The sequence below is a fragment of the Stenella coeruleoalba genome (genome assembly GCF_951394435.1).
Source record: "Stenella coeruleoalba genome assembly, chromosome: 8".
Lineage (NCBI taxonomy): Eukaryota > Metazoa > Chordata > Mammalia > Artiodactyla > Delphinidae > Stenella > Stenella coeruleoalba.
The window spans coordinates 77,758,440-77,772,061 of NC_137154.1; the positions used below are offsets into that span (position 1 = coordinate 77,758,440).

Below are 13,622 nucleotides of genomic sequence, written 5' to 3' on the forward strand. Positions count from 1 at the left end.
CAATCTAAATCCCCAACAACAGATGAATGGATAAAGAAGATGTAGTACATATATACAATGGAATATTACTCAGCCATAAAAAGGAACGAAATTGAGTCCTTTGTTGAGACATGGATGGATCTAGAGACTGTCATACAGAGTGAAGTAAGTCAGAAAGAGAAAAACAAATATCGTAATTTAAGGCATGTATATGGAACCTAGAAAAATGGTACAGATGAACTGGTTTGCAGGGCAGAAGTTGAGACACAGATGTAGAAAACAAATGTATGGACACCAAGGGGGGAAAGCCGTGGGGGGCTGGGGATGGTGGTGTGCTGAATTGGGCAATTGGGATTGACATGTATACACTGATGTGTATAAAACTGATGACTAATAAGAACCTGCTGTATAAAAAAATAAATAAAACAAAATAGAAAAAAAAAAAACCTAAAAACAAAACAAAAGAAAAACCTCCTAGCAAACAAAAGTCCAGGATAAGACAGCTTCACTGGTGAATTCTGCCAAATATTCAAGAATTAATACCAATCCTTTTCAAAACTCTTCCAAAAAAACATAAGAGATAAGACTTCAAAAGTAATTTTAAGAGGTCAGCATTACCTTGATACCAAAATCAGACAAGGATGCCACAACAAAAGAAAATTACAGGCCAATACCCCTGATGAATATGGATGCAAAAATCCTCAACAAAATATTAGCAAACTGGATTCATCAATACATGAAAAGAATCATACACCATAATCCAGTGGGATTTATTCCAGTGATGCAAGGATGGTTCAACATCTGCAAATCAATGTTATATACCACATTAACAAAATGAAGGATAAAAACCATATGATTATCTCATTAGATGCAGGAAAAGCATTTAGAAAAATTCAACATTTATGATAAAAATTCTCTGCAAAGTGGGTACAGAAGGAATGTACCTCAACATAATAGAGGCCATATATGATAAGCCCACAGCTAACATCATACTCAACAGTGAAAAGCTGAAAGCTTTTCCTGTAAAATCAGGAACAAGACAAGTATGCCCATTCTCACCACTTTTATTCAACACAGTATTGGAAGTCCTAGCCCGAACAATTAGGCAAGAAAAAGAAATAGGGGCTTCCGCTGGTGGCGCAGTGGTTGAGAATCTGCCTGCTAATGCAGGGGACACGGGTTCGAGCCCTGGTCTGGGAGGATCCCACATTCTGCGGAGCAACTAGGCCCGTGAGCCACAACTACTGAGCCTGCGCGTCTGGAGCCTGTGCTCTGCAACAAGAGAGGCCACGACAGTGAGAAGTTCACGCACCACGATGAAGAGTGGCCCCCACTTGCCACAACTAGAGAAAGCTCTTGCACAGAAACGAAGACCCAACAGAGCAAAAATAAATAAATTAATAAACTCCTACCCCCAACATCTTCTAAAAAAAAAAAAAGAAATAAAAGGCATCCAAATTAGAGAGAAAGAAGTAAAATTGTCAGTATTTGCAAATAACATGGTATTATAAATAGAAAACCCTAAAGACTCCACAAAGAAAGTGTTAGAACTAATAAACAAATTCAATAAAGTTTCAGGATACAAAATCAATATACAAAAATCTACTGCGTTTCTATACACTAATAACAAATTATCACAAAGAGAAATTAAGAAACCAATCCCATTAACAACTGCATGAAAGAGAATAAAATACCTAGGAAAAAATTTAATCGAGTAGGTAATGGACCTGTATACTGAAAACTATAAGACATTGATGTAAGGAATTAAAGAAGACACAAATGGAAAAATATTCTGTGATCATGAATTAGAAGAACATTGTTAAAATATCCACACCATCCAAAGCAATCTACAGAGTCCATGCAATCTCTATAAAAATTCCAATGGTATTTTTCATAGAAATTGAACAAATGATCCTAAAATTTGTATGGAATCACAAAAGTCCCTGAGTAGCCAAAGCAATCTTGAGAAATAAAAACGAAGCTGGAGGCATCACACTTTCTAAATTTAAGCTATAATTACAGAGCTATAGTCATCAAAACAGTATGGTATTGGCATAAAAACAGACATATATATCCACAGAATAGAACAGAGAGCCCAGAAACCACACAAGTATGGTCAATTAATTTATGACAAAGAAGCCAAGAATATATAATGGGGGAAAGAACAATCTCTTCAATAAATGGAGATGGGAAAACCGGACAGCCATATGCAACAGAATGAAACTGAACCGCTATCTTACACCACACACAAAGCATCAATTCCAAATGGGGTAAAGACTTAACAGTACCTAATGTAAGACCTGAAACCATAAAACATCTAAAAAAAAATAGGTGGTAAAGTCCTTAAGTCTTGGCTATGACTTTTGGGATTGACACCAAAAGCAGAGACAACAAAAGCAAAAATAAACAAGTGGGACTACATCAAACTAAGATGCTTCTGCACAGCAAACGAAACCATCAACAAAATGAAAAGGCAACCTATTGAATGGGAGAAAATATCTGTAAATCATGTATCTGTTAAGGGGTTAGTATCCAAATTATATAAAGAAGTCATATAACTCAATAGCAAGAAAACCAGTAATTTCATTTAAAAAATAGGCACAGAATCTGAATAGACATTTTCCCAAAGACGACATACAACAGACATATGAAAAGTGTTCAACATCACTAGTCATCAGGAAGATGCAAATCAGAGACACAATGAGATATCACCTCCTAACTGTTAGAATGGCTATTATCAAAAAGACAAAAAATAACAAGTCTTAGGAAAGATATGAAGAAAAGGGAATCCTTGTGCTCTCTGGGTGAGAATGTAAATTGGTGCAGCCACTATGGAAAACAGTATGGAGGTTCCTCAAGATAGACCTACTGTATGATACAGCAATCCACCCCAGGGTATTTATTCCAGCATCCCCCCCAATGAAAACACTAAGTTGAAAAGATATATATATATATATATATATATATATATATATATATACACTGCCATGTTCAGTCCAGCATTATGTACAACAGCCAAGATATGTAACCTAAGTGGCCTTTGATGAGTGAATGGATAAAGATGTGACACAGACACACACGCACATGCACGCGCGCACACACACACACACATAGTGGAATATTGCTCAGCCATTAAAAAAAAAAGAAATCTTGCCATTTGTGACAACAGGAATGGACCTTGAGTGCATTATGCTAAGTGAAATAAGTCAGAGGAAGAAAAATACTGTACGATGTCACTTTTATGTGGAATCAAAAGAAAAAACTGAGCTCACAGATAGGCGGCTGTCAAATGTGGAGGAGCTAGGGCGGGGCGGGGCAGGGGTGGTGGGTGAAAAGGATTAAGAGGACAAAAGGTACAAACTTTCAGTTATACAATAAATAAGTCAGGGGATGTAATGTACAGACTGGCGACTATAGTTAATACTGTACTGCATATTTAAGTTACTAAGAGAGTGGCCGACCCATCAGCAGCTGATGGCGGTCTCAAGGGGCAGCGCCATGCTGCTCCCTGCAAGCTGGTCCCGTGGCCAGGCGGGTAGCTGGCCCGGGGGTGCGGTGCCATGAAGCTGTACAGCCTCAGCGTCCCGTACAGAGGCGATGCCAAGGCGGTGCCGCTCAAAGCTGCGTACGACGTGTCCTCCTTCAGCTTCTTCCAGAGGTCCAGCGTTCAGGAATTCATGACCTTCACAAGTCAACTGATTGTGGAGCGCTCTTCAAAAGGCAGTAGAGCTTCTGTCAAAGAACAAGAATATCTGTGCCATGTCTAAGTGAGAAGGGACAGTCTGGTGGGAGTGGTCATTGCTGACAGTGAATACCCATCCCGGGTGGCGTTTACCTTGCTGGAGAAGGTACTAGACGAATTCTCCAAGCAGGTCGAAAGGCCAGACTGGCCAGTTGGATCCCCCAATACCATCCAGTATGCAGGCCTGGACGGTCACCTCAGTAGATACCAGAACCTCCGAGAAGTTGACCCAATGACTAAAGTGCAGGCTGAACTAGATGAGACCAAAATCATCCTGCACAATACCGTGGAGTCTTTGTTAGAGCGAGGCGAGAAGCTAGATGACCTGGTGTCCAAATCCGAAGTGCTGGGAATACAGTCTAAAGCCTTCTATAAAACGGCCTGGAAACAAAACTCATGCCATGCAATCATGTGACAGCAGCTGGCAGAGGCCCCTGAGCTGGAACGTCACCCTCATTCACATCGCAACTGCAGCCCCCAGGAAGCAGAGCCACTGTGGAACGACCCGAGTGGGACAGACTCAACTTTGGCTTTGGAGCTCCTGGGAGGAACCGAAGGGTGGAAGGGACCTGGCGGTGGGGAACATTCAAATTCACATGTCTAGTAATTTGAGGCCCCCTAAAAGTGTATTTTTGGGGCCAAATGAAACCATAAAGCTCAGTGACTCCCGTTTAAAAAAAAAAAAGTTACTAACAGAATAAATCTTAAAAGTTCTCATCACAAGAAAGAAAAAAAATTTGTAACTATGTGTAGTGTTGGATGTTAACTAGGCTTATCATTTTGCCAGTATACACGATTATCAAATCATTATGCTGTATGCCTGAAACTAATATAAAGTTTCACATCAATTATACCTCAATAAATAAAAGGAATGACCTTTGCCTCTTTTAAAATTAAGTTTTATACACTATGCTTATGTAATAAAACAGATTCCATAGTCCTTCTCCTACCAATTTTGTCACTTGAAAACATGCTCAAGGGCTTCCCTGTGGCGCAGTGGTTGAGAGTCCACCTGCCGATGCAGGGGACACGGGTTCGTGCCCTGGTCCGGGAAGATCCCACATGCCGCGGAGCGGCTGGGCCCGTGAGCCATGGCTGCTGAGCCTGCGTGTCCGGAGCCTGTGCTCCGCAACGGGAGAGGCCACAGCAGTGGGAGGCCCGCGTACCGCAAAACAAAAAACAAAAAACATGCTCAAGATTATAAGATAATTCAGTAAAGAGACTTTTTTTGGTGGGGGAGGTTTCTTGTAAATTCAAGTCAGGAAAAGCTACGAATGAGGGCAGAAATCAGTTGTGATAAATTAAAGGAATAACTAGTACCTACCAACCATGAGTAAAAAGAAAAAAAACCCAGAGATAAGACACTGATAACACAAGCCAAATTATGACCGTAAATAAAGTTTTCCTGGCACACAGCTACACTCATTCACTCAAATATTGTCTGTGTCTGCTGTGATGCCAGGACAGAATTGATTATAGTTGCGATGGAGACCATATGGGCCCCAAAGCCACAAGTATTTACCATGTGGCCCTTCACAGAAAAAGTTCACTGATTTCTGTCACAGGTTGTGGGTTTGTTTAATAAATGTTAATGGTTTGTAAAAGCTCCTTCCTGTAAGAACCAAACACATAAAAATTACATACCAGCAGCAGACTGTTCCCTAACAGAAGAATGTGTGGTTTTTCACACCATTACTGAAGTAACTGTATCCTAAGCAAACACTCACCCTGGCCATCAACTTTTTTCTCGGGAAAGTACCCATAGCACTTATAGCTTAGAGTAGTATAACTCCCCGGTATTCCTTTCAAGATAAACTAGTCGCAAAATATACTTCTAGGCCACACATGTAGTCACTTAAAACACCATTTATAAGCTTCCAGTTGTGGAGGTCATAAGTACGAATGGACGGCTCAGCTGGGTCTCTGCTCAGGGTCTCATGAAGGCTGAAATCAAGGTGTGGCTACGCTTGGCTCTTATCTGGAGGCTCTGGGAAAAAACCTGCTTCCAAGATCATTTAGGCTGCTGATAGTATCCAGGTCCTTGCATGAGGGTCCCATTTTCTTACTGTCTCAGCTGGGGCCACTCCATGCTCTTAAAGGCCACCTGTATTCATGTGGCCCCTCTGTCTTCAAAGCCAACAGCAGCATGTCCTTCTCACGCTTCAAATCTCTCCAACTTCCACTTCTGCCACCAGCCAGAGAAAACTCTTTGCTTTTAAAGGGCTCATATGATTATGATAGGCCCACTCAACAGTTTACCTTAAGGTCAACTGATTACTAACCTTAAGTACATCTGCAAAAACCCCTCTGCCAGGTAAGATAAACATAATCACAGGAATGATGTCTCATATTCACAGGTGAGGGAATAAGACAAAGGGTGAGGGTCACTGCGGGGGTCATCTTAGAATTCCACCTCCCACACAGTGTTTTGGGTAAAGTTGATCCTGATTTGCAAATCTGGGAAAACTAAATTCCTAGCTGTTGAATGGGAGAAAGTGTCAGCAACCCCTCATTAAATTCAAAGGTTCAAAAGTCGGGCAAACAAAATTGGCTCCCAACCATAGGCAGGCTAAAGTTCCCCTATGTGAATTTATTGAATATATTGTTTTTGGAGGGGGAGGGAAGGTTACAAAAATGTGTTTCCTCATGTCCTGAATAATTAGTTATTAGCTACCAACAACTAATTGTCAAACCAGGGCTAATCAGGTCCCTTGTGTACCTGAACACAGAATTAACCCAATGCTGTGAGGCAAGTGAGCTACCTTCTCAAGGCTCCAGGGAAGAAATTTAAAATGGTCCTCTAGCAACAAATCACCAAGAGAATTAAAGCCTGTTCATGCATCATCTCTCAGCTACCTCAACTCCCCAGGACAATGTGTGTCCAGTCTGTTAGACAATGGTTTCTTTTGAAGTGTTCTTTTAACCACTTTTCTTATTCAGAAAATTCCATATCAGCTTTACCTCCCATTGAAGACGTGAACATCAGAGTGAGCTCAATGGTACTCTAGTAGAAGAAAAATGAAAAAACTGATTTAGGCATAGATTTATTACTCTAAAAAGAGAATTCAATATATCTATTTATGAACAGGAATTATTGGTGCAGATTAGAAGCATATGGCATAAAGACTGGGGGATAGTTTTGCCAGCATTTCTACCTCGGAGGTAGTAGTATCAATTCTATCAGCTCTTTAACATTTCCTACCATGCTTGGAAGGGCTTTTCTGAATTAAGTGGAAAATGAACTGTGTTCCTCCTTTGTTTAAGCCAGGAAGTAGTAATGCTGGAAATACACTTTAAGTGACTGTGAGACTTTTTCATTCCAGTTACATGCCGAGATCACACTTCTTTCTGTATAAACTTAGAAAATATATTGGAAGATAATGGAAAATTTATATAGAAATATGCACATATCTACATATCATATATGCACTATATATAAATATGCACTTTGTCTTAGAAACTGTGATGGATATTTTGTTTGTCCCTCTAGATCCCTCCCTACCCTTGTCCCACCAGCCCTCTGCCCTAAAAAATGACATAGGTTCCCTTAACCCCTAGGCTTCTGGTTTGGTTAAGCCAAAGGGAAGGCATCATCTGCTGATACTTTATATTCCTCCTTATCCTTATTAGCTTGTATAACTAATTTGACTGAAAGGACAGTGTCTTTTACTGTTTGGGGACAGATCCAATCTGGGATGAGCCCACAGAGCCAAGCCCAGTCCTGTGTGCTCTATGCTCTACAGCTGTCTGTCTGCTATATTTATTTGATGTGTTTATTTAATGAATCTTTAAACAGTCCTCATTCTGAGCCAGACACTGCTCTAATATATTGTAAATATTAGCAATCTTCATAATTACCCCGAGAGGCAGATGTTATGGTCATCCCCATTTTACAGATGAAACTGAGGTACAGAGAGGTTCAGTGACTTGAGAACAAACTAGTAAGGGGAGGAGCCAGGACGTGAACTGAGCCTCTGCTTTCAAGCACTGTGTTCCATTGCCAGTCACGAAAAGTAGTGCCACCAAAACAAAAAGCTTTGGTTGGGATGGGTGAGTGTGTCATTGCCCCAGTGTTGACCTTCAACATGTTGTTAGATAAGAATAAGCTAGAAAATAGATTTTAGGGAGAAAAAATGATAACATACTCAGAGTTACTCTAAGTATTTAACAAACCTCAGCTGGGTATATACCGAATACTCTTGCTGTTCCATGTTCTACAGTCCTACATATAGCAAATACTACCAGTCTGTCTCCATTGTAAAATACACAAAAAACAATAACAAACTTCTCATATCCTGAAATATCATTTCATTGTCCCAGTAGCGCTAAAATGTATGAGAAAACAGGTCTGAAATATTTTGAAATAACATTATTAGTGCTATATCTGCAACATCAAAAGACTCTGCAGGTGGTGTTGTCACTCAGTCACAGAAGATTTATGGTCTGAACATGGAGAATAAGCATGTGTAATGTGCAGCTGCCACATAAGAATTTGGTCGTTAACGAGCTCAAAGCAACACAACAAAGAGATATTCAGTCAGCAAAAAAACTGTCTGCTCAAATGTCAGCAAAAAGAAATCCCTAGAGATGACAACTGTACAGTTTATAATTCACTATTAAATAATTTTAACTCATTGTATAAAGGCATTCGAATATTTAATACTGAACATTTTTTCTTACATGACAAAAGAAAAATGCTAACTTTACATAATTACCAAAAATACATACTTGCTTAAATGCTAGACATGGTACCAGAATCATGATGGCAGTAATCTGTGGGAGTAGGAAGAAAATAATGAACATCTGCTGCGCCAGTAACTGGACTAGGTGCTTTTCATATTTTTAATTTTTAAAAAATTTCATGTGATCTGTATAATAGCACCGAGAAGTGGGTTTGCTCCCTGCAATTTACAGATGAGAAAACTGTGACTCAAGTTAACTAAATGCTCCAAATCGCTGTCAGACATGGTGGTGAACAGACCATAACACAGGTCGTTGGACTCCTCCGAGCCTGGTAATCTTTTCATTGATTTGCTCATTGTCTCCTGATGAAAATCCACCTGAATCCCAGAGCCTACTGTATTTACTTTAGATATTAACTTTACCTAAAAATTAATTAATTTTTGACTATCTTCACTGCACTAAAATCACCATCAATAAACAAATGTATATACTTAATACCAAAAGTTGAAGCTAAAATAAGAGCTCAGAATTTAAAAATCAAGAGCCTCTCATCATTTTCATTGTGATAACTGTAGATGTACCAAAAAAGTACAAAGAATAATACCAACATCTGTGTCCTCATTATTCTGATAAAGAAATAAAACTGCCAATTAAGAAACCCCCTAAAAGTGTGTACCTCCTCAACTGCAGTCCATTCCAAGTAACCACTACCCTGAATTTATCATAGATTTCTTTATATTTTTACTGTACACTATTTCTAAGCAACAAAATACTGTTTTTCACATTTAAATTTTATATAACTAGCATCATGCTATATATTTTTCTGTTCTTGTTTTTTTTACTCAATATTACATTAATAAATTTCACTCATGTTGACATCTATACCCCTAATTCACACATTTCTCATAGTATTAAACTTGTTTTTAATACCGAGAATATTTTGAGATGTTTTCTGTTTGTATGAGTCTGATTACATGAAATGACTAACTCCAATATCTTTCTGAACCATCTAGCCAGAACACAGCTGAAAGGCAAAACATGCCTTCATGCATTCCAGCTCTTTAGTTTTAAGGGATCCATCCCCTTTGGCCCACCTTCAGAACCCAACAACTACTTTTAAGTATCTGGCTAAATTCTAGCTCAAGTTGGTAAAGGTGTATGTGCGTATTCACTGAAGCACTGTTTAGATGAGTAACGGTATCTACTAATGGGAGCATGGTTAAGGAAATTACGGTACCTCCATACTATGGAACGTAACACAAACATGAAAATGAATGAGAGAGCTATACATACTCTGGTGGTTTAAAACATATCCACAAATTCTTTGATATGCCTCCCTTCAAAAGGTGAAGTCTAATTTCACTTCCCTTGTATGTGGACCTAACTTAGAAACTTGCTTCCAGCAAAGAATATGGCAAAATGATGTAACTTCGGAGGCTAGGTCAGAAAAAGGATTGCTTCTACTTGGCTCTCTCTAGGATCTAGTGAATCTCTAAGATGGCTCATTCTTGGGGAAGCCTGCTACCATGTTGTGAAGATCCTCAAGCAACCCTATAGAGAGAGGAACTGAGGCCTCCTGCCAACAGCCTGTCTGTGAGTTTTTTCACCTTAGAAGTAAAGCCTTCAGCCCCACTCAAGCCTCCAGTACTGCAACCTCAAATCTACCTCCAGCTAAGTGCCCAGTTAAGCCACTACTGAACTCCTGACTCACAGGAACTCAGGTAATAAATATAGTCAAACCACTAAGTTCTGGGGTTCTATTATGTAGCAATAACCAATAATGTACTGACACTAAAAGCTCAACAGTTTGGTCAAAAAAGCAAGTTGCAGACCATTATGTGCCTATCTTATATATTCATACCAGTAAATAGTGATTATTTCTAGGGAATTGTTGGGAAGGAAAGGGAGGATGGGATCATATCTTTTTTATTTTATATGCTTTTGCATTGTTTGAAAGATTAAGAGCATGCATTATTAATTTCTAAAAATGCTTAAAAACTTATAAGATTTAAAAAATTAATATGAAATTTTAAGCCAATTGAGATTTTAAAAAAATTTCCTCTCACCCCTTGTTAAAGAGAAGAACAAAATTTCTTTAATTTTAGACATAGTGCCAGCAAGTTCTATTATGTGGTTTCCTAGTTGACTGCTGATTAAAAGCAAATTGAGAGAGGAGTGGGCTGTTGGAGGGAAGCATAATGACAATACAAAGACATGACAGTTGAGTCTGTTAGAAAAAAGGAGAAGCTAAAATAAGCCATCTGAAGCCACTCAAGTGTAGGAACAAAGACCCCTATGTATCCTCTGAGGATGTAACTGTTTCACAAGACTATGATTATAGAAACAATATTTATAAGGCAGTGAACAGTTTATGAAGTATTCCATGTACTAAATTTTATCTTATCCCACAATAAACCTTGAGGCATATAAAAGTATTTTTACTGCTATTTTATAGATCTGGAAACAAAGCCAGGAAGTGAATGGAGCCAAGGCACAGAGTCCCTGAATTCCATTCTGAGTTTGAACTTGATTACACAGATAACGCTATTTATCTGATACTGAAAAGGGAGAGGGTCCAGCCTGTAGATGTGGGACCCCAAGTCACTACAGCCAGAACGACCATCCAACTCTGCACGGACTGCATGCTCACCAGCAACCTTTTCAGAAACAGTCTTGGGGAAAGACAAACCTTCTTATCAGGGGTTTCTGGGAAACGCTGGAGGCAGAAAATCTGTTTGCTGAAACTGTAGAAGTGGTAATGAAGAAAATTCTAATTGCTATCAATTAGTATTCTCAAGATGGTAGAATGTGTTTAATTATCTGTCAACCAATCGCTTGCGATTTTGAAGAGGCAGCCAGGTATGTTAGAAAGAAACCCAGGCTTTTGCCATCAACCACTCCTGTGCTTAAATGGTGTGCAGTTACTTTCTAAGTATACAACTTTTCCTCACCTCTAAAATAGGGAAAATAATACTTAGCTCATCTGGTTATTGTGTGGAATTCAGTAACAAGCGTGAAGTACCTGCAAAATGCTTGGCAGCAGTATTATGTTCAACCAGTATCTACCATTTTTGGCACCTCCACCCTCATTTTACAACAGGGAAGGTACAACTAAAGACAGCCTGGACCACCTTTCCAGCACAGACCCACTCCTTTCCCCACTCCTTTCCTCACATCGTGTCCTCCAATGACAAATCTGTTTCTTCCTCACTCCATCTCTGAACGTCACATCCACTCAGAACTAGTTCAAGTGCTATTTCCTTCAAGATTTTCCTAACTGAAAGTAAATCTCTCCCTCTTCTGAGTGCAAGTTCCTACTATACTTAGCATATTTTTTTATTATAGCTATTTCTGTTCTTATTTAAGTATCATGAGGGCAGTGTCTATATCCATTTGGCCTCCATAGCTCTCACAAAACCTGGCACACTGCCCAACACATTAGGTTCAGAATGAACATTTGCTGAGTGGATATAACAAAAGAATACCAGAGGCTTATGTAGCAGAATTATCACTGAACTTTGATAGGAAGGTCAGCTAAATTTTTATAGCTTTGAGTCTAAGTTACTATAGCAACCTATTAGAATTCTGACTTCTCCACTCTTGAGCACTGTATTTGGATCGTTCTTAACAATAATAATAGTTAACATATAAATAGTGTTTATTATGTGCCAGGCACTGTTCTAAGTGCCTTACATGTATTAACTCACTTAATCCTCACAGCAACCCTATAAAGAAGTACTAGAAGAAAACTGAGGCACAGAGATTTTTAAGGTCATATCATAATTCCTTTCCCTCTAACTGTGTAAGAAAAACAAAGGCCAATGAAAACTCAGATTGGTAAAAATAAGAGCCAACAACTTAAAAAAGCTATAATGGCCAAAGAGAATTTATTATGTATTGTAACACTCCTCAGTTTACCTCAGCCAATCTTCATAAAACCCCTGTGGGTTGGAATTAGTTCTATGCCGTATTTTCCATTCTTCCCCTATGCATATTTTAATGGATATTATTGATAATATTTATGTTCTCCTCAAGGTAAAAGAAGTTTCTACTATCTAACATCCAAAATCAATTTCCACTGATCTACCGAAACACTTATAGTTACTTCTAACTAAATAGTGTCAATGTCAAGCAAAATTGTCTCCCTATCTCTAGGTACTAGACTTCCCAAGGGACTTAACTTTGCCTGAGGTCAGCTGCTTTGCAGCTAACTGTAGATGGACAAAGCACATATAAGAGATTTTAAAACAGAACAAAAATGTATTTAACCAAAACCCTGTCCTGAGTAGAAAATAATGCAGGATCAATTTCTTTATAATAATTTATCCCTACTAAAGAGGTTGCTATGTAAGTTTTAGCTATCTCAAGGAAGTTATAAATTTGTCTTTGACTTCATAATAATGTAAAACCCCAGAAAAGTTTACACCCAAAGGTATACAAGGATTTTGGTATGCCTTTTGTTGCTGTTGTTTAACACGGAAAGCAAATTTACTTACTAGGATATGAAGATAAAGACTGAATGAGCATGTGGCTTAATGTTTACAAAGGCTGCTTCATTTCCCACTTATTGATCAAAAGCCATGGCTGGCTAATACATTCACAATTAGAAAACTTCTATTTGATTTAGTGATATCCCAACTACCATAGAACAGCAAATAACTGATGTATATGCCCATTCACAAAACTTTTTATTAACTGAACAGCAAGCTGTGGATAAAAAGTTTTGTGTCTGGGCACATGCAGCAGTTATTTGCTATTCTGTGGTAGTTGGGATATCACTAAACCAAACAGAAGTTTTCTAATTGTGAATGTATTACTGTCTACTGTGGGACAATTTAAGTTGCAGAATCAAGTTGCAGGGTTTTGGCTTCTTGCAAGTTCTCTTTGCACAACCTTTAGTCTGTGGTTGGAACACACTACATGTATCTTATCCACCCTCTATATCTAGCTAGTGGGCTGAAAAACACTAGTATTCACAGTTGGCTTAATGTCCCAAACGGTATATGCTTTTTCCCTGTAAAGGTTGGATTATGTACCTCAGGGAAGGAGGCTCAGTCCTTCTTGGCAGCTGTTTTCCTTAAAGCTGCTCAACCCCTCCCTCTTCCTCTAGGCACGGATGTGTGTCCCCACCCTTTTCCTCATGAACTTGAGGGCCCACTTGTCCTTGGAAACCTTGACAGTCCCACGTGTACACGACTCACACAGAGCGAAACCATAT

The 13,622-nt window shown here is 39.0% G+C and overlaps 1 protein-coding gene and 1 pseudogene across 2 annotated transcripts in view; one reads left to right on the plus strand and one right to left on the minus strand.

Moving 5' to 3' along the window:
- Positions 1-13,622, minus strand: part of TMEM123 (transmembrane protein 123) — a 72,520-nt gene that overhangs the window by 24,507 nt on the left and 34,391 nt on the right. The gene's annotated exons all lie outside the window — the stretch shown is intronic.
- Positions 3,392-4,501, plus strand: LOC307189704 (synaptobrevin homolog YKT6-like; annotated as a pseudogene). The gene has a single exon. The product of its transcript is annotated as a synaptobrevin homolog YKT6-like (transcript).